The sequence below is a fragment of the Pan troglodytes genome, chromosome 13, assembly GCF_028858775.2.
Source record: "Pan troglodytes isolate AG18354 chromosome 13, NHGRI_mPanTro3-v2.0_pri, whole genome shotgun sequence".
Lineage (NCBI taxonomy): Eukaryota > Metazoa > Chordata > Mammalia > Primates > Hominidae > Pan > Pan troglodytes.
The window spans coordinates 45,019,782-45,042,619 of NC_072411.2; the positions used below are offsets into that span (position 1 = coordinate 45,019,782).

Consider the following 22,838-nt stretch of genomic DNA (forward strand, 5'->3'; position numbering starts at 1 on the left):
GTTAAGCACCAAAATAAAGGGAGGCCAATAAAAAATCATATTTTAAAATGTTATGCAAGTAATCAGCAGTCCCTGCTTCCTTAGTATACACGTATGTCTCATTAACCTTCCTAGATATGAGACAGCAAGATACAGAATAAAGACCATGGGTTTCCATCATACAATCTGAGGTTCAAATCTTGGCTAGGTCATTTAATTGTTACACAATCTTGAGCAAGTTACTTGACATCTCTCTTTAAAAGTGCTAATTTAACATAACAGCACCCACCTTATAGGTTCAGTATGAGAATGATGAATATAAAACACCAAATGGATTGGCACACATTCTGCTATTAAATGATGGTTTCCTTACCTTTCTACTCTTCTCAATTAATATGACATTATAAAGTGGTTGAGAGACACTTTCTTTTGTTTCCCATTGAAACACAAAATAAATTTGTTTACTTTAGGTTTTATACATAAATCTCATACTTAAGTACTTTGATTGCTAAAGCCATTTGTTAAATGTTTTGCAGGTTTTCTTTAACTTAAAAAAATATAATAAATGCCTACCAAGTTAGTCTCATAGAACTCTCAGTCAAATAAATGAAGGTAGGAATGAGAAGCTTTAAGTGTAACTATGAAGAAGCAATCAATACTATGGGAATCAAATGGGGATATAGCAGATGTAGATTTATCCATTATCAAGATTATTCTAACAAATTTTTACCCTCTTGCTATAGTTCCTCCTATTATCAACCAAGGTGAGGCAAAGTTCTTTGAAATGTAGACTTCGATAGGTCTCTCCGGTGGTCTAGTCATCTGTGAATAAAACTGAAGAGAGAGGCAGAGAAGAAATTAAAGGTGTCAATCAAGAAAGAGATAGGAAATTCTAGGAACAAAGGGCATGACACAGTCACTGGTAGATTTGGACATGTGAGGCAAAAAAACGTTTTCAGAAATAAAGCATGGTGGGAATACAAAATGATGGTGGGATGGAGCAATGAGAGTCAATCAGGAGGTTCTGAGGTAAAATCTTCATAGTCATGTGATAAGGAAGAAGAAACAGAAATTGTGAAAAATATTTTAATTTAAGAAATGTATGTATACCAAAAACAGCATGAATCATAAGCAAATAGCTTCATGAGTTATTTTGAGGCCTTATAACCATCAACCCATCAAGAAAAAAAAAGTATTTCCAATACTTAGAATCCTCAATCGTGTCTTCTTCCAAATACTACCTGTTACCTTCTGTCTCTGTCCACTTGGGCTGCTATAACAAAATACCTTAAACTGGGTAATTTAAAAACAACATAAATATATTGCTCACAGTTCTGGAGGCTGGGAAGTGCAAGATCAAGATGCCAGCAGACTTGGTGTCTGCTTAGAGCTGCTGTTTGTTTCACAGATGACGCCTTGTTGCTTTGCCCTTCCTCACATGGCAGAAGGGCTAAGGGAGCTTTCTAGAGCCTCTAATACAAAGGGACAAATTCCATTCATGAGGAATCACTTAATCATGACTTAATCATTTCCAAAGCCCTGACCTCCTAATACTGTCACATTGGGTATAAGGTTGTGACATATAAAATTGGGGTCTGGGGAGACCAACATTTAGACCATAGCATCCCCCTTTCAAATTTATAATTCCCCTAACTTCTAACCACATAGGCAGATTTGTCCATTTTGAACTTTATATAAATCCATTATTTTGTCTAGTTTTGAACTTTATATGAAGGTATATACAGGTTGAATATTCCTTACCTGAAATACTTGGGACCAGAAGTATTTTGGATATTTTTGGATTTTGAAATATTTGCATTATACTTACTGCTTGAACACACCAAATCTGGAAATCTCAGGTGCTCCAATGAAATTTTTATTCTTTGAGCATTCTGTCAGTGTTCAAAAAGTTTTGGATTTTGGAGCCTTTCAGATTTCTGAATTTGGGATTTTAGATGCTTATCTTTTATAAAGTTTTTTTTTGTGTTTGGCTTATTTGCTACTTTTATATGTGTGAGATTCATTCATGCAGTACCTAGCAGTACTTTTGTTTGTTTTTGTTTCTATTTCAGTGTATTTTTACATAGTATGAAATAGATCACAGGTTTTTTCCGTTTTATTTAGGGTAGATATTTGGATTTTATTTTCATTTGAGAACTACTAATATAATAATACATGCTACTCTAAATATTCACATAAATTTTGGGGGGTATACATTCATATACATTTCTGTTAAGTATATAGCTAGAATTAGAATTCCTGGACCATAAGGTATTCGTATATTTATTTCTAATCAATAATGCCAATCCTCCAAAAAAGTTGTTCTTCTACCAGCATGTATTAGACTTTCTGTTTCTCTACAGCTTCACCAATAGTTACTATTTTCAGTCTTTATAATTTTAGCTGTTCTAAGTAGTTTGCAGTGGTAATGCATGGCAGTTTTATTTTGCAGTTCCCTGATTATTGATAAGATTGAGAATCTTCCAAATACTTGTTGATTTTCTATATATCTTTTATGAAATGCTTGTTCAAGTGTCTTGCCCATTTTTCTATATGGTTAGCTTTCTTTTCCTGATTTGATTGTAGGTGGCATAGAAATTGATTTTGAAGGAGAGAGAAAATACAAGATTTCAAGTGGTCATCAAAGAAGAAAACTAATTAATAAAAAGAACAATTGATAATATGACTTTGATTCACACAATGGATTTAAGATACTGAGGCTTTTCTTAACTGAGGAGGCCTGAGATTGTAGCAAGTGGGGGAGGCCAAGGAAAACAGGTTAGAGAGCTCAATCACAAGGGAGGGCCAGCATGTGGCAAGAGACATCAGTTTGAAGATGCTTCTTCAAGATGAAGATGTGCCAACCCATCTTTTTGGAGCTCTGTCTTACTTCCATGTTTCTATATTTTTCATATTCTGTTACTTGTTTCTACTAGGAACTTCTTTCCTACACCCACTAATTGTAGATGTTTCTGATTGTCCCCTGCATTGTATCTCTAGTGATTTTTAACCACTGCCATAATTCATCTACCACTGTCAAGTGCAGACTTCAGGCTACTCATACAATAGGAAATAGCCTGCATCTCCCCACTACATCTGGATGTCCTATATGTACCTTGGGATCAATATGCTCCAAAGAGATTTGTGTCATCCACAAGATGTCTCTACTGTATCATCATGTCACCATCTTTCTGGACCAGTACACTCAGCTTTTCTGTTCTTGACCTTTTTAACCTATCTCTTATTAATTTCATCCTTTCAGGGTCTGTCTTTCTTTTAATATTTCTGAATCAAAGATGAATGTTTTCAGCTACAAGAAACAAATGTTAACCTTGGGTGAAAAATGCAGATTTCTTTTTCTCACCACGAAAGACTTGAGGCAAGGGGCTGCTGGGGTCCACTCAGCAACTCAATTATGTCTGAGTGCCATCTCCCAAGTTTCCTTAGAGTTTTCTCAGACTTTTTCCATCACAGTCACAAGATATTTGTCTCAAATCCAGAAATCTCATTTCTATTTAAGGCAGAGAGAAGGAAGAAGGGAGAAGCAGCAGGGCAGCTTCATCTGTTTCTTTCATCCTAAGTGCTAAATCTTTCCCAGAAAAAAACCTAGCAGATTCCTGCTAATGACTCACTGCTTCCTGAAATGGCAGCTAAGAAAGAGCATGAGTAAGGAAATATTTCACATCTATGGCCCTAAAGTAGAGAGAGACTAAGAGGAAGGGGTTGGGAATGGGGTTCGGGTTGGCTAAATATAATATTTCTTATGTTCCTCAATTATACCCTCATAGGATCTCATTGTTCCTAACCCATTTTCCTCTTTCCTCTTTCATTGCTCCTTTTTCCTTTTTTTCTATCCCTTTATTCTTCCCCCTCGCTCTCCTTTCTTTTTGTTCTCTCCCTTGCTCTCTCTCTTTCTTTTTTCTTTTATCGTCTCATTTCACAAAGCATTTGAAACAATTCATGGAAAATTGACAAGTTGAAAATAAGATATAAAGCAAGAGGAATCAAGACTGTATGCCTAAATCATCTTGAGGTATGAATAGACTTTCCCACAAATTTAGATTATAGTAAGAAATAGGAAATAAATAATGAAAAATATTTTAATAAGAACTCTTGATGTGTTAGGTAGAATAGTTATTGGTTATAAATAAATACAGTCACAAATGTCTTCACAGTGATAGATGTTTATATTTTACTCATGCATCGGGCAGGAATTAACTTTCTCTCCATCCATTAATTCAGGTTTCCAAAAGATTCATGGTTGTGTCCTTTGGCTTTTGTGTCCACAGCCTCTGTCTGGATTCAGTCAAAGGAATGCACACTAACTTCTTTAAAGTCTTAGCTTAGAAATGGCAACATTTACTTCCACTTATATTCCATTGACTAACACTCAGTCCATGACCTTTTCTGGGAAGTGAAGTATCACTGCATGCTCAAGAATAGCTATTAGTTTTGCTACACCTGGAACTAGTTATTGTGTGTTCCTGATGGAGTAGGATACTTATTCTAAGACGCAGTATGGCATTTTCATTAACAGAATGTGTAGATCAGGAAGACACAGTCAGACCTGGACTTGACTCTAGGTCTCTACATTACTTTTCAGCATAGTTTTAATTCACTTACTAATGTGAGTTATTTTGTCCATTTAACAAATTAGGAAAATAATAGTGCCAACTTCACAGGTTTGTTCTAAAGAGAATGAAAAGGTATACATTTTAAAAATACTTAGTGCTTAGCAGATGGTAAGCACTCAATAAATGTTAGCAGTTGTCAACATGTTAAGAAAAAAAATTGGACTATCCAGGCTTGCTGGATAAAGAAATAATGAAGAAATGAGATTTTTTAGGCAGAAAGTGAAATATCCAGAATTTTTTATTAAAGACTGTCACTGAATAGTTCCACACTAGAATTAAAAAAAAAAAAGAAAAGAATAATCTAAGCAGTTTGGCCAGGACTCAAGAGACTAGACTGAAGTTTTAAAAAGTTAAGAGATGGAACTTACAAAAATTTTAATAATCTTATTTTTAAAAAACTCAGCACAAACTCTTTGTACTCCTCCATCCCTTTCTAATTTCATCTAAAGTGGCTTAAAGCACATGGAAACTTAAATGGGACCTAGTTGTTAGGAAGAGCCAAATAAGTATTTGTTGAATGAATGAATGAATGATTCCCTTAATTTCTCACATCTTTTACACATTTTAGTATACCTAATGGATGCTGGCATATTTGTTTTTTTTCAGCTTACTAAAAGTTGAATGCAAATGGTGGTTACAAGGAAGACCAAATTCTGCAAACTCCAACATTGTTTTATTAGCTTCTACTTCTTTGTGTGCCATATGATGCTTTGTTTGGGTGCAAACGTCTCACATCTCTTAGACTCAATCATAAGCTGTTTAAATTATTAAAAAATAATAATCACAATGATAGCCCAAGCAGTTTGAATAAAAATGAATTACTTCTGGATCCAGAATAATTTAAGGCAAAAATCAGAAATATGAATAAAGACATCATTAATAAAATCATTTAGTAAAATCACAGGTACCCAAACCACATTTAAATATGAATATCCACCTCAGTGAACCTTCTATTTATCTTCAGATAGTCCTAATTATTTTTTAAAAACAATTTTGAGATTATTTTAGAACACAATGATTGAGTGATCAAGCCTCAAATTTCTACAGAAAGCTTGGCCGTGATGCTTTTAGTCCTGAAAATTGGAAATCAACTGTCGTAATATTATAATAGAATAATATCTCTGTAATATCTCTATTACAGTAGAATGATATCAATAGTACATGGGATATCAGAATTTGAGCAATTAATTAGCTAGAATAAATGAGTACTAAACACTTTTGTGTACCAATATAAGTTAGCATAATGTATGAAATTTTTATCCATAAAAATTAACCTCTTTCATAAAAGTTTAATACTGGAATGTTAAATAATAAGTCATCTTTACCAGAAATTGTTGGCATTAGAGACATTTTGCTATTGTCACTGGCCATTCACCGAATAGGATCTTAGTGTATAAGAAGAATCCTGTCGCTATTGTTTGTGTAGTAGAACCATAGAGTAGCATGCATTTGGCTCTTTTATCAGTACATATTTGGTCAGTAAATTATAATAAAGGAGTTGCAAATAGAAACACCTAACTTAATCTGGATTGTCAGGGTGAGACCTTCTTAAAGAAGATGAGATCTGAGCCAATTATAGAATATGGGTAGAAATTATCAGGTAAAATCCCTTCTAGAAAGTTAGAAATATTGGTAGGATTGCAGGGAAGCAAGTATTTCAGTGTAATTTGTATAATTTTAGAAAAGGGATGACAAGTCTATAAAGCAGACCAAAGGCCAACTAAAGAAGGTCCCACTAAGCCATTTAGCTTTGCCCTGAAGACCCATGGAAAGCCATTGAAAGGTTTTAGCCATTCAAAGAGCCATATTTATATTAATTTTACAAAGAAATATCCTGCATATGATGATGAGAATAGATTGGAATGAAATACAAGTGGACGAAAGGAGGCAATTGCAGTATCTTTGCAAGAATTTGAAAACTCTCTGTTGGGTGGGCGCCGTAGCTCATGCCTGTAGTCCCAGCATTTTGGAAGCCTGAAGCAAGTGGATTGCGTGAGCCTAGGAGTTCGAGACCAGCCTGAGCAACATGTTGAAACATCATCTATATAAAAAATTTAAAAAAATTAAAATATAGCTGGGTGTGATCGTGTGTGCCTGTAGTCCCAGCTACTCAGGAGGCTGAGGTGGGAGAATCACTTGAGCTCAGGAGGTGGAGGCTGCAATGAACCAAGATCACACCGTTGCACTCCAGCCTGCTGGACAGAGTGAGACTCTGTCTCTAAATAAATAAATAAATAAATAAATATGCTCTGTCATTATGATACAGTTCAAAAGATGAAGGTATGAAAGGACAGATCCATTTCATGCACACAATTTTTTTTATCTCAGGGGAAATCATTTTTATTCATCCTCATTCCCTCAGTGACAATAAAAACAGGTTACATATAAGCATCAGAAATAAAGTATCTGTACTGAACTCCTGTAGTTTAACTCACCTTTGGTTCTATTCACAGAATTCAAGAAAAAGACATGTTAAACACACACAAACACACACATATATATATTTGTAAATATTTGTGGGTATGCTTATATATGTGTATATGTACGTGTATATATATACTTGACAGATATTTTCAGGGTGATAGAAGATATACTATATCTGCTTATGAAAAATGTTGAGTAAGGAATTTACACCTGTATTTTGATGTAGGGGAAAATGACATAAAGCTTAGATGCAATGTTCCATTAGCTAATTGGTCTTTACTCTTCACTTTGGAAATAGTGGAAGATTGTTTTGTTCAGACAGATGGTGAACAATCTGTAGTCTTAAATCCATGCAGGTGGAAGCCTAAAATATGTCAAATAAGTCAAAATATGTTGGTGAGGATCAGTGCCCAAGAATCTGAAAATTTTGAGCTGTTTCTAAGAAGTCTTCATCAGGTGTTTAATTTAAGCTTTTGATTAAATAGACCATTTGAGAAATAATTATTAATTCTCAATGGAAATGAAGCCTGGCCTCCAGATGTTGTTATAGGATTACAGATCTGGGAAAAGCAAGCCTCCTGGTTGTCAATCAGGATCTCTGCTTCTGCAGCCACCCTTATCAAAGCCATGAGGGATATCTATTTCTCCTGAATTAGCCTCATTCATTGGCATAACAGCTAAACCTAGGGCCTCCCGAAGGAAGTGTTACACTTAAGTTTTTTGTAGATGATAGATGTTTCATAAAATACTTAAGTTGCCTAAAGCCCAGAGTATATTCTTGAATATTCCATTTTTCATGCCTCTTGACTAACCAAGGAAGGCAGATTTAAGTCTTTGTTAAACTGAAAAATGAAAGTGTTCCAATGTGAAATGTACACATCAGTTCTAATTTATTCTACCCTCCATAAAAATGGAAAAGGAAGGCTATGTCTCATGGCAATAAAAATGGAATTCCAAAAGATCTTTGGGCAGAAAAAAAATTCCCAATAAAATATGAGAGATTTCTTCCACACCATTCTCTGAAATTCACTTCTTTCATCAGTTAAATTATTTATACAAACAAGATTAGGGATGTCAACATGAAAGGTTAGTCGATTTGAAGAGAAAATATTTTCCCAGCAGATAATCTATCTTATGGAGGAGGGTGGTGAGCAAAGAAGATAATCATCATATTGTCTATAAAACCTGGCATCAAAGGAAGCAATTTAGAAGCAGCGTCTTGGAGAATTGTCCCATAGTGTCTATGCAATATTATCAAATTCAGTATGTAAATAAATATTTTAAAATAAAGTAAATTTGGTTGAGGAATAGGCCATTCATGTTGACACAGTAATCAGCAGAAAAATACCTTATGGGAGACTGTTCCTTTATTTTATATCTAAATGGGGCTATCTCCAGATATAACTGTCACTAGTACGTGATGGATAAATTAAATACTTGCTTTAAATCCACTTTATAATAAGACTAGTAGGTAAATTGATGAATAAAGGTTAAAAGTCACCGTGTGTCTGAAAAGTCAGTTGGACTTTGTTGGGACAGTTGTGATTGGCACCATGTTTTGCCTACTTGAATTTCCTGCGTCGTGTTTCTCCCACAGGATGACCATTGTTCCTTTACTGATTGTGGAATAGAATGCAAATAACTTCAGCTCTTTATGATTTTGCATATGCTGAATTATCAGTATCATATTTTCCACTGTTCTCCTTCACATAACATATATCAGCTAAGCCAAAAGTTGTATATATTCCCTGTCTCAATGTCCTACTTTGTGCCTCCTTGTCTTCCTTTTTAGCTTTCCCTCCACCTACATATTCCCACAAGTGAACATTCTCCTTTCCTCTATTCCCAGTCAACCATTACTTGCTTCACAGGTTACAACTTGTCCTAGAGGTTTGCTTTGTGTAGGCCCTCATTGTATTAGCAAACATGGTGTATTTTTAAAATGTAGTCATATGCCAACAATAGGAAATCATGAGATTTCATATAAAGACTCCTGGTTTCAAATATCTTCCAAAAAATTAGAAGTTTGACAACAATGGACCTTCATTCCTATAGGTGGCAACACTGGGTAGCAGCTCTGTCCCTTAGATGGGGCTTAAGCTCTTCGACACAACATCCATGTTTACCCACTGAGCCCACCATTGAAGCCAAGTCATCGCTGGTGAATATATCTATATGAATACCACAACATTATGTGTGTGTGTGTGTATGTATTCATGCTTATGATATTCTTACAATGAAGTGTAAAATAAAGTATTTCTTGCAGGCCCAACTCATACATTGCTTGACTGACTCTTGTAGAAACCTGCAAATGAAATCCTTGACTTTTATTGGCAACATTTTCTCACTTTTCTGTATCAGGATATATCTGTCTTCCTGTTATACTTCCACACCATGATGAAAAATGTATCATTGGCCACCGTTTGCACTGTCTTATAATTACTTCTATGCCTATTTTAACTCTCAAATTTAGGAAGCTATGTCAGTAGAGTGTTCAATGACTGATTGAGGGTAGACCTTGCAAATTTCACAGATTCATGTGCTTTGCACATAGTCTTTCATCATTAAATACATACCTGCTAGACAAGTGAATGTATAAATGTGTGTACATCAGCAGTCAAGTGGGCCAGGTTGATTTGATGGAACAGTACTGCATAAAAAGCACAACTGTATTCCTGCTTAAAAAGAATCAGAAGCTTCTACAGAATAACTTATAATGGTTAATTAGTCTAAAAAATCAAGATGCTTTTTGTAAGTTTTGAGTTCTTTTTCAAATTCCACTTCTATTCTTTGACACACTTAGGACATGAAGACTGCTCCGTTAAGTCATTAAATATTAAATGAACTAAATTAAGCTTGAAAAACTACCTTAAGCTATTTTTCCGATCTTGAGTCTCAGAAATAAATCAAACAAACTACATTTTGTGTGAGGTCCTTGCTAGCCAGAGAAAGACTGTAGAAGAGAACAGCATGACTGAATTTATTTAATTTTTCTTGGTTTTCATACTTACTTTTGACAGTAAGTAAAGACAATTATTTTTTTCTGGTAAAAAGAAACAGCTGAAATTTTCTCTTTCAAGCATATACTTTATTTAAAGTGGCGTGATTATTGTACCTGCAAATTATACAATGGTTTAGGGGCTCAGGATTGGTTTGCTTTTCCTTTCTTCCAAACCCTTTACTCTTATCCATCCAGCTGTCAGTTCTCTCTAATACCTTCTCAATTCACACCTTTCCCTTAAATTTCATTAGCAAAATGCTCATTTTCTTCCCTCCTCTTATCTCTCATCTCTGGATTTGACAATCTTGCCAATGTCTACTTTAAGCAAGCAGAGATGAAACAGTGAATCTAGTCTCTGAAATAATGCTTCGTAAAAATGTGAATGATAATAGCTACAGTTGATGGCCTACTGTGTTTCTGGTACTTGACATGTATTTCCAATTTTCCTAGCAACCCTAACAGTAAGTTTTCACCACTGCTCATTTGAGGAGGGTGAATCTGAGAGAGTTTAAGCACTTCCTCAAGGCAATTTAGCTGGCAAGTAAAGGCTAGAATTGGAGTCTAGCTATAGCTGATACCAAAACTCTCTTTCCACAGTATTGTCTTGTCTATATATATATATATGAATTTGCCATTTATAGTCAATTATGTAGACTACAGAGACAGAGGCCATATATATATATATATATATATAGAGAGAGAGAGAGAGAGAGAGACTACAGAGATGAGGTCTCTCTCTACATATATATATATGAATTTGCCATACATAGCCAATTATGTAGACTATAGAGACAGAGGTCTCAGATTACCAAGAAAAGAAAGGACCAAGAAAAAGATTGTGTCTTTGATGTTTGTAATGCTGACACCAATTTGCCATTACATGATTAGTGTATATACACACACACACACACACAAATCATATATACATCTAATATATATTTATATATAAACTAATCTCATATATACACATTATATATATTTTGTATGTATATATAAACTAATCATACAATGGCAAATTGGTGTCAGCATTTAGAAACATCAAAGAAAAAATATATAATCTTTTTCTTGGTCCTTTATTTTCTTGGTAATCTGAGACCTCTGTCTCTGTAGTCCACATAATTGTCTCTCTTGAGAATATTGAAAACCCACAAGTTTTACTTTGCTCCTAAATGTCAAGAAGGCGTAGCCTAAATGTCAATAAGCATCAAAAGTCTTTCTGAATGAGATAGTGCCAGCATTCATCACTGTTCCTTCTCAGAACCTCAAGCCTACTCTTTCCAATTACCCTCATATAAGGAAGCCCCAATACACTGGCCCCTCCATACCCCTTTTATCTCCTTCTGGCAGGTCTCTTAGGCAGTTGCTCCATTGGCAACAGCTCCCAGCAATGATGGCTGCATTACTACTCCCATCCTCATACCTTCAGTGACCTTTGGGGTGTTTGCAGCAGCTTTCCCTCTAATTAAGAGCTTGCAAGCCTCCGTGTGCTTGGGAAACACAGCTGCAAACCACTGGAGAGAATTCCAGCAGGAAGTACTCATCCATCCCCCGCTCCCATTGTCTAATACCAGCTGAGGTGTACATTACACTCAAGAAATTTTATTCTTTCAGATGTATAATGACCTCTCATTTTACGTCAGGCTCTGGGTTTAAAAAGAGACAGACAGAAAATAGAGAATAAAAAAAAAATCCCACCATCTCTGTCTTTAAAGAGATCAGAATCAGATGTGACATAGAAATATGTAAAGAGAATATTGCTTTAGACTGTGTTAAGTGCTTGACAAAGGGAGACAATAGATTCACTAAGGTGTCTTAGAAAAAACACCCTCGACATGTTCTAACAGCACCCAAAGTATACCTATGTATGCTCCAATTCGTTTAGCTTTAAAGTTGGCCAAAACCACAAACTGTGAATAACCTCAAGGAGAGCATTCAGATAGTTCAGAACATTCATTCCCATAGTCAACCAAAAAGTATCTGAGACAAGTCTCACTCAGTTTAGAAGTCTATTATTCCAAGGATAAGTGCATGCCCAGAAGAAATAAAAACGGAATCACAGAAACTGTGGTCTGTGCCTTTCTACAAAGATAATTTTGAGGGCCTCAATAAAGGGAAAAGTGGGCTGGAGGGGAAAGAGGAAGGGTATGGTTACCCACATGGTGCAAGAGAGAAGGAGCAGGTAAGGGAATAATCAATTATGTATTCCTCTCATGCTCAGTAAATCAGCACTTTACATAAAATAAGGTGAACGTAGAGTAGGATTTAACCTTTTATCTGTAGCTATCTGCTTAAGAAAAACAGGAAAGGCAGCTTCTAGTATGACTCAGCTTTCAGCTTTTTCCTTTTGGCCTAGTAAATTGAGGTCCCAGTTTTTATTTTCCTTTCACACCACTGAAGTTGAGAAGCTGTCATTTCCCCCTGCCATCTATTTGCATAACTAGAGGGCATAACAATGGTGCCAGATTCTTTGCCAGTTTCCCCCAAGGAGTAACTGACTAGCTATGTAAATCACATTGCTGGAAGCCTTCTGGAACTTAAACAAAGAGTAACTTGAGTTACATATTAATTTTAAAAAATGTAAAGGCTCTTCTTCTTGTGAAATAAACATAGCTCAAGAAGGCCTATACAAATTGTGATAGCTTGGCCATCTTCAACATCTTCACCATCGCTGTTCAGGAATCCAGGGTTTTTATTGAAAGACAAGCATCAGCTTGCTTCTGTCCAGCCTGTTCTCTCCAACTACCCATTCTGTGACTCTTTTCCCACAGGACATTCCCTTCATATTTTCCTTTAGAGTAGCAATAGTTATAAGCTACTACACTTTTTTAAAATATTAGGGTATGGCTTGAAATCAGTGGGTAATAAAATTCTAATGATAAAGTCAGGAGCCATGGAAATACTGGTAGAAGAGGCACTTCCCCAGCAAAGGCCTCACCCTCAAGCCTGGAGACCATGGCCCTAAATGAGAACAGTTATCCCTGTTTTCCTGCCTAAATGTTGTTTTTTCCAAAACCACCCTGGCTCACCATGACTGCTCCCCCCACCAAATCCTGTACCCATAAAAACCCCAAACTCCTCTGGCAGAGGAGCAGAGTGGCGTGGCAGAGAAGGAGAGAAGAAGCATCTGAACATCAAAGAGGCAGCTGGACAGTCAGAGAGGATTTCAGCTGGGACAGCCAAGCTCCAGGGGAAAATTAGCTACCTACTCCATCCCCTTTCCAGTTCCTCATCCCACTGAGATCCCACCTCCATCACTCAATTCACCATCCTTTAAGTCCCTGTGACCTCATTCTTCCTGGATGCCAGACAAGGACCTCCTAGGTGCCAAGAGGGCAAGTTGTAAAAGACTTGTCACCTGACTCCCCACTGAGCTTGTTAACATTTGGCCATCCATGGAAGGCAACTGCTGAAAGAGCACTAATTGTAACATACCCCTAGATGCTACCATGGGTCTGGAGCCCAAAAGCATTCACCCTGGCCCCAGCACACACTCGCCTGCATGCTCCCCCTCCCACAAGCAGCTGAGTAAGTGAAGCACACCCAGGTCGCAAATCCTCTGAAGGGGTCCAGGGAGCTCTCCCATCTCCCTAATTCTGTGTTAGCCTAATTTGCACAAGTTGATAAATAAATGAATATATCTTGATGAATTCATTTCACTGTTTAGCTTATCCTTGGATCCATACCAGAGTTTTTAAATCACTACGTAAACATGTTTACTCTAATTTCATTCTGATTCCAAGTTAAAGATACTCATTTTTAATTCAATGAGTTCCTTGATTGTTGTGCACACTTTTCTCATGATACCCGTTTTTTGATTCAGAACACTCCCTTATTGGATTTCTTATCTTCAAAATTAATGTCACAGGTGCGACTAGCTGGGGCTCGTCATGGGTGGTAAAGGAATTTACCAAGACAGTCATAGGTAAAGAAAGGCAGATTTATTAGAGAAAGTATGAAGATACCTTGCAAGAAAGCAATGGGCATTCCAACAGAGAAGAGGCTGTCTGCAGAGAGGCAAGGGGTGGAGGGAAGTTTTATGGGGTTGTGCTGGAGGGGGCCACATGCTGACCGAAGCCATGCTGCTGGGGCTATGTGTGGAAGGAGGTCACTGTGTCCACAGGTTACTTGTGATTAACATTTCTCAGAACAATTATTCATTATTCTTCCCCACCTGGGGCCCTTTCTTTGTTGTTGCTTACTTATCAAGACTCCACATTTAACCTTTCTGGAATCTCCCAAGTATATTCATGGCATCCAGTTCTCTAGCATTAGCCCACCTGAGTGGCATGGAGAAGTGTTGTCTCTACCAGGGCCTGTTGTCTCCTCTGTTTGTATATATTGACATAAATACAGTCATTCAGTAGCTCTAGGACAACGGGGTTTTTCCAAGTTATTTGTTGTGTAAAGGTTTTTTGTAATGATCGCCTTCTCTATGCACTTATATTTTAAAATATTTGGTAAAAGATATATTTGAAATCTATCATTAGGTAAATTACCTTAATTTTAGGTAATTTATCAGAAGGTTGTGAACTCAAAAGTATCTGAGACAGGTCCCAGTCAATTTAGAAAGTTTATCTTGCCAAGGTTAAGAACATACCCATGACACAGCCTCAGGAGCTCCTGATGACATGTGCCCAAGGTGGTCAGGGTACAGCTTGCTTTTATACATTTTAGGGAGACATAATACATCAGTAAATACATACCAGATTTACATTGGTTTAATCTGGAAGGGAAAGACAACTCGAAGCTGAAAGCCTGGGGAGGAGAGGGCTGGGCTTCCAGGTCATAGGTAGATTTGAAAATATTTTTGGTAACTGGTTGAAAGAGTTATTATCAATAGAAAGGAATGGCTGGGTTCCAGTAAGGGGCTGTGGACACCAAGGTTTTATCACGCAGATGAAGCCTCCAAGTAGCAGGCTTCAGAGGGAATAGAATGTAAATATTTCTTATCAGACTTATGGTCTGTGTTGATGTTAATGTTGGAAAGTATAATGAAGTATGTCCATCCCCTCTTCCATTATGGCTTGAACTAGCTTCTCAGGTTAACTCTGGAATGCCCTTGGCCAAGAGGAGGGGTCCATTCAGATGGTTCGGGGGCCTTAGAATTTTATCTGTGGTTTACAAAATTGAGGCTCAAATATTTTCTACCATCTGAATTTTTCTCGTTTCTGTTCCTGTTTGGTGCTCAACTAAAATGTGAGCATTTAGAATTGATTTTCAGGTGGCTAGCTTCCTGGATGGAATTTTGTGTGGAGATATATATATATATATATATATATATATATATATATATATATATGAATAATCATATTCATTTTTTGATATCTTATATTAACTATAAGAGCCATAGGATTAAAATAAGTTGGAACAGTATTCTGGTTTTGTCCTGCAGAAAACGTAAGCTTTGGTTCTGGTTGCCGTGTGACATGATTTCTACTAAATTTCACTGAAGCGCCACTTGAAGATTGTGTCTTTTTCCTTTTTATTTGTGTTGGTTTTCATTTTCTATTGTTTCATGTTTTAATAGTGAGGAGTTGCTATTCTCATTGAACTATACTATACTGATATAAATAAATGAAGCTTAATACATTGCATAAAATAGTAGATAGCTATATTAAATAATTTTTGGAAAGGAATTGTGAGCTATAGAACTTACTGACTTTAAGTACAGCATGAACATAATATGCAAATAATGCTTAGTTCCTACTCATAACCAGAGAGTTGGGAGGAAAGGAAAAATAAAGAGTGAGAAGGATTTTTTGAAGGCCATGGCAAATTTAGTCTGCATGAAAAGCAGAACTTTCAGAATAGAAATTCACTCTGAAAAGAGGCATTTACAGAGATAGTGGAGGCCCCTCTTATAGAAATATTTACTGTTGTTTTTAACTTAGCACCTAAGTATGATTTTGAATCATAGCACTTGAATGAGTACTGGAAAGTTAAATGCTCCAAGACTGTGGCAAAAAAACCTACCAGCTTTCATCTTCCTCCTTTCCATTCCCAACTTTCTCTAGTACTATTCAAAAACTCCCTAATTAGGAATTCCTTTGGGAAATTCCAATATCAGAGTTAACTAGCCAACCTATTATTGCTAATCATTTATTCCTACCCTCTATATAAAGATGACCAGCATGTGTGCACACACACACACCCAGACACACATCTCCCTATACCGTTTTCTTTTTTTTGTTCATTTTCTTTAAATTTCCCATTATACTTTTTAAAAAGTAATATTGTCCAAATTTATAGCACTGTAGTTCTTGGATTGTTTCTTATTACTTTTGCATCAAGCAAGGAATGATATTCAGAACACTTAAAGTTCTGATTGGTATGGTATAGAAGCTGCATTTCCCACAGTCACAAAGAAGGTCATACTCCATGTTAATACCAGGTAGTATCCATCATTAGCCTTTTAGAAGGTACTGATAGTCACCTGGAATTCACCTACCATGATGATAGTGGCACTGGCAAAGGCATTGTCTCATCCACTGGAGTCTGGGCCAGTCCCTAGCAGTGAACATTCACAGGCTGATATTCGCAGACACCTCTCATGAACTCAAGGGCTGCAACCATGGTTGGTTAGTCAGGTGGCTTAGGACAAAGACTTTTTATGTACCTTAACTATTTTATTATTTTAATAATTAATCAGAGCGTATCAATGCATACCATCTATATATCAGCCCCGGGTATAGTGACAAGTATCTTATCTTGTATAAGTGCTATTTTTCATACCAAATTTGCTAATTATTAAGAGTCTTCACAGTTCACAGGATCTAATCTTGGTGAAAAAGGAATAAACTAAATAATAACAATAATAATAGTCCAAAATCAATTTGATACCAAATCAATCAATAAAGTGATCAGAGCTTTAATGCTACTAGGAAAATACTTCAGCTTTACCATTTTATGTTTCATTTCAATAGGCAATTAATCAAAGTTAGGAAAGAGTGAGCTAGCTTTTCTCCTGGAAATTTCAGCACAGGCCCTATGTATCATATTATTTCACTAATTAGAAAAAATTTTAGTTTTGTGTTAGTGAAGATGGCAAAGACAAAACACACACGATATTTCTTGTTAATTGAGAATGATTTTGAACATATTCTCAACTACTATTTTGCCCAAGATACTTCATTCTAAAAGATGTCATTTCTGAATAAAGAGCACATGCAATAAAATTGCATCAGAAACAGAATCCCTCACATAATATTCTCATAAATTTAACATCACTTTAGAGAATAGCTATTGACTTTTGTAAGACTTTATTATTTGTTCATTCATTTATTTTTTTATTCAACAATTATTTGGGTTCATACTGTGTGAGAGAAGACAGTAAGATTAGAAAATTGTTACAAGAGAGATATACAAACAGGGCAGTAGAATAAGAGAGAAGAGAGAGATGGTTAAAGAATCTTCACTCAAAGTTATCTGGTGATCAAAATCTGAGCTTGCTAGGCAAATGGAGGAGAGAAAGCACATCCCCAGGAAAGGGAAAAGTTTATGTAAATAGAGAGAAGTCTATATGGGGTATCTGAACAAGGGGCACTAACAGATCATACAGATCTTTAGTCATACCCAGGAGGGCTGGGTATGGTGGTTTATACCTGCAATACCAGCACACTGGGAGGCCGAGGCATAAGGATGGCTTGAGCCCAGGAGTTCAAGACCAGCCTGAGCAACGTAGTGAGAACTCATCTACAAAAACTTAAAAAATAAAAAATAAATAGCTATGTCACCAGAAAAGGGCTCCCAATCCAAGAGACCCCAAGAGAGGGTTCTTGGATCTCTCACAAGAAAGGATTCAAGGTGAGTCTATAAAGTAAAGTGAAAGCAAGTTTATTAAGAAAGTAAAAGAATAAAAGAATGTCTACTCCATAGGCAGAGCAGCCCCGAGGACTGCTGGTTGCCCATTTTTATGGTTATTATATTTCTTGTTATATACTAAACAAGGTGTGGATTATTCATGATTTTTCTGGGACGGGGTTGGGCAATTCCCAGAACCGAGGGTTCCTCCCCTTTTTAGACCATATAGGGTAACTTCCTGATGTTTTCATGGCATTTGTAAACTGTCCTAGCACTGGTGGGAGTGTCTTTTAGCATGCTAATGTATTAACTTATAATTAGCTTATAATGCTAATAATTAGCTTATAATGAGCAGTGAGGATGACCAGAGGTCACTCTTGTCATCATCTTGGTTTTGGTGGGATTTGGCCAGCTTCTTTACTCAACCAGTTTTATCAGCAAGGTCTTTATGACCTGTATCTTGTGCTGACCTCCTATCTCATCCTGTGACTTAGAATGCCTAACTTACTAGGAATGCAGCCCAGCAGGTTTCAGCCTTATTTTACCCAGGCCCTACCCAAGATGGAGTTGCTCTGATTCAAACACCTCTGATAACCATACCAAGGACTATGAGTTGCATTCTGAAATTAATGGGGGCTCGTGAACAAAGGCAGTGAGTCTTATAATCAAATGTATGATTTATAATGTTTCTGGGAGGAAGGCAGGCTGGAAATAATCAGAATGGCCTGAAAATGATTGCAAGTTTTGGATTGACTATAAAGTAAGGTGGCATGGTGGCTGAACAATGCTGTGCTGGTTGTGTCAATATGAGTGTGAGCTGTGTCAGTATGAGTGTGATTGTATCAACATGAGTGTGAGCACCTGTGGGTAATTTTAAATAAAATGTGTTGAAAAATACTTGATTTTTATTGAAAAATTGCATAAAGTAGCTACTCAAGTATAGAGTGTTTGCTTTCACATATGCATATCATGTTACCTACATGAGGCAAAACAATGAAAATAACTGGATGGCTGTAGAAAGGTTTTGGAGAACCATTAGATTTTTTTTAATGTTTAAGATGCTGCCATCTAGTGACACTTTTGTGAAATCACTTTGCAGTGATATTCATGTTTGTATCTTCCAGTTCTTTTCTCAATACATTTTATATTTTAATAATTTATATTGTCTACCAACCAATGTGGAAATAATTACAAATGCATTAAACATAGTGTAGAAGTCATACTTGATTTTTCAATGTGGTACCACAAATGTGGCCACAAGGATTTTCATAATGGGATATTGTACATAAAGGTTTGTGGTTTCTTCAATGTGCCATTCTTTATAAGTAATTGATAACGAAAGTGCTGCTTTTTCTATTTCTTGAGTTTTCTTAGAAAAATTGAGTTGTAAAAACAAATCTGTGAAAATCTGAGCTGTAAAAATTGCTTCATAAAAGTTGCTTTAATTGGAAATGTTGAAGAGAAGAAAAGAGAGTTTCAAATTTAGAATAATTAACTTTTTTTCCCCATATGGAATTTCAGTATTATAAGTATATCTTCAAATATAAACAAATAAATGTGTGTGGAGGGGTGTGTGTGTATCTGTTAAAGCTAAACATTAGTCTCCAAACCTAGGTTGTGATGACCTGATGACTTCTAAGTTTTGATGAAGATTAATTATATTCATGTCCTATTACTCCTTAAACTTATATTACAATGGAGCACTTGTCTTATTTTCATGGTACGTATTGCTCATTTTTTTTTGGTGAGGAACAAAGAATAAATTAATCTCCCTTCCTCCCTCAAAATTCAGTTATATGGTGCTGATATATTGTCCTTTTGTGAGATACTAACTCCAGTCATACTATAGTGAATGAGGTTTTAATTAATTAACTTTTCAGTATATTGAGGTTTCTTTATGCAAACCAATCCTATAGGGTAGAGGTAAGCACATCTTTCCGTAAAGAACCAAGTAGCAAATATTTTAGGCTTTGTGGGCCATATGGTCCCTGTTGCAGCAACTCATTTCTGCTGCTGTAGTGTAAAAGCAGCCATGGACAATATTTAAACAAATGAGACTGGCCGTGATCCAAAATTAAATTTACAGAAACAGACTATAGTTTGCATGTCTTTTCTCTAGGGAAAACACCTGTATTTGTAATTTGGGATTCTTTTTTTCTTAGGAAGTGTTAGAACACTTCTAAAATTTATTCAAGTATTTACTTCAAAAACTTTAATTCCATTGAGAGTTGTGTGCCTTCAGTGTTCCAAAAAATCTAGTTTGGAGCAGGTATGTGCACTTGGTAAACTAATCGTACACATAGTAAACTACACTTGGTAAACCAATCATACACAAACCCAGAGGTAAAATGTTTTGCAAAGTTCTATCACCTGCATTTAGCCAGTTTTTAAATTCATGTTCATGTACAAAGTTGTCTTAATGTGGAATGAATCTTTATATTTTCTCAGTAAACATTTCAACATTTTGATATGCAGTAAGTTAAATGACTTTGATCATCAGCAAATAAATTAGAAACTTCCTCCTTGGGTACAATTTGGATAATATGTATTCATTGTTCCAGTTTGTGCTTCTGGGAATTTAGTGGAAACAGAGACTTGCTTTTTTAACATTGTGAATTCCACTAGGCAGACACACAAAACACTTAAAACCTCATGACAAGTAAATAACTAAAACAGAATGGAGTCAGATCAGAAGAGACTCTTAGGGTACAAAGTCAATGTGTATGAAGGAGACAGTAGAGTTAATATTAAACTTTGAAATTCTCTCCCAAACAACTTCATTCTTCCTCTTTATTTTTGGATAAGAATACTTTTTAAAAATTAAGCACCATATAAAACAGCTGGCTCACATTGAGGATCTGTACTGTATCAAAGTATGCATATTTTGCTTACCAAATAGTATTAAGCAAGGATTGTTACTCTTATTCTAACATGAGAACTAGAAGAACTCACGCAGTAGCTGATCCAAGCCTCCATCTTGTGATCCTCTGGTATCTTGTACTCTTTAAGAGGAATGGCAGGGGTAATTCCTAAGACCAAGTAAAGGATGTCTTGGTTTTTGGGAGCTGAGTATATCAATTCACTCTTCCCTTAAAATGCTGTGTAACAAATCATCTTGAAACTTGTTGTCTTAAAACAATAACCATTGATTTATGGATCACCTTGGCATCAGAGCTTCAAGGTAGGACTTGGCTGGAGGGGTTCTGCAAGTCTCAGCTGAGCTCATTCATGTTTCTGTGGCAAACTGCAAGGGGTGAGGAGGGCATGGAGGAGCAGCTGATCCAGATTGAGTTCAGGTGAGGATGATTATGCTCCACATTTCTTTTATCTTCCATCTGGGCCAGCAGTTTGGCCCAAGCAAGTCCTTCTCATAGAGATGGCAGAGAGCAAGAGGGAGCAAGCTTAGTCACTCAAGTACTTTTCTGAGACTATTTTTATTACATGTGCTAACATTCTGTTGGTCTAAACAAGTCAGATGGCTGATCCCAGTGGCTGAAACTTACACCTTACCCACAGTGGAGGAACTAGAACTTACATGGCAAATAACATGGGCACAAGAGAGGGCAGAGAAGCAGAACCATTGATAGAATTTATAACAGTGTATATACTTGAACTGATTAAATATGCACATGATGTGGGATTAAATGCTAAACAAGAAAACTATTGACTCTTTCATATTACTAGGATACACTTAAGCAGCAGTTCAGAAACTTCTTAGAAAAGGAAACCTTTTACACTCTTAAAAACCACTGAGGGTCTTAGGAGATTTGACATTGGCTCTATATCTGTATTTACTGTATTTGCAATTAAAACAAAATTTTAAAATGTATTTATTTGTTTTAGAATAACAACAAATGCATTACATATTAACATAAGCAAAATATTGTTATACAAACTATGTTTTCTTTAAAAAACAGTAGCATTGTTTATATATGGCAAATCCTATTAGCACCTGACTTAATAAAAGACAGCTGGTTTTTTATACCTGCATTCAATCTCTTTTTTTCTCTTTTTGAATCTTACAAAGAAAATAGGCACTCATGAAGATATGTAATCAGAAAAGGCAGGAGTAGTTGAATAGCCTTTCCGTCAATTTTGTGTATTCTTTGATAATGCATCAGAATTTGACAAGTGAGAACTTTTTAGGAGTTCTGGTATGGAATTTGAAACTGAATCACTGAACTTTCTGTACTTTATTATATTAAAATTCATTGACTGAACTTGCATTTTGAATAGATCCTTTATCAATGCACAATATGTAACATCGAGCATTGGCCATTCAGAAAATATTGGTTCATTGAATTATGTGTATTTTCCAAATATTGACATATTTAATCATATAATAATTAGAAATTATGTATTACTACTATATTCATCAGAATTATCTCAATAATGGGAGCTAGTCATACTCATGGAAGTGGATACAAGTTTTTCAATATTCTAATTTCGCCTGGAAACTCTAATTTTATCATTGGCAGCAAATATTATAAGTTGTTTTATTGAAGTGACACTCCATTTTCAAAAGAATATCTGTTAAATACATCACACATGTGAATCGTCATTGTTTGTCAGTTGCTCTTTCATGCAGAAATGGTTGTCCATGATATAAAAGTGGCAGGTTCAGCTTGCCACTCAAATAATTGCATAAATACATTGTTTTAAGATAGCCATCCTACATCAGAATGTGGTCAAGGGTTTTATGTGTACTTCCCACACTCAACATTAAAAATATAGAATTAAGTTATTGAGATTTAATGAAAATTGATCATTTTTACAGTTTTCACAAGGATATTTTCACATGAAACTTTCCCATGCCCCCAGGTGAAAGGCTGGGACCAATGTAATGACTACTAGTACAGTTCGGTGCCGCTGCCTTGGCTCCTGCTAAGGTGGCAGCTGTTTTACCCATCACTGCTTTTGCATTATCAATGCAAGTGTCAATCCAGCAAAAAAGGCAAAGAATGTCTTAGCATTATGACAATTGCTTTGATCTGGTGGGC

The 22,838-nt window shown here is 36.0% G+C and overlaps 1 protein-coding gene across 14 annotated transcripts in view; it reads left to right on the top strand.

The window, feature by feature from the left end:
* The window catches only part of KYNU (kynureninase), a 159,463-nt gene that overhangs the window by 85,289 nt on the left and 51,336 nt on the right, over positions 1–22,838 (top strand). The window lies entirely within an intron of this gene.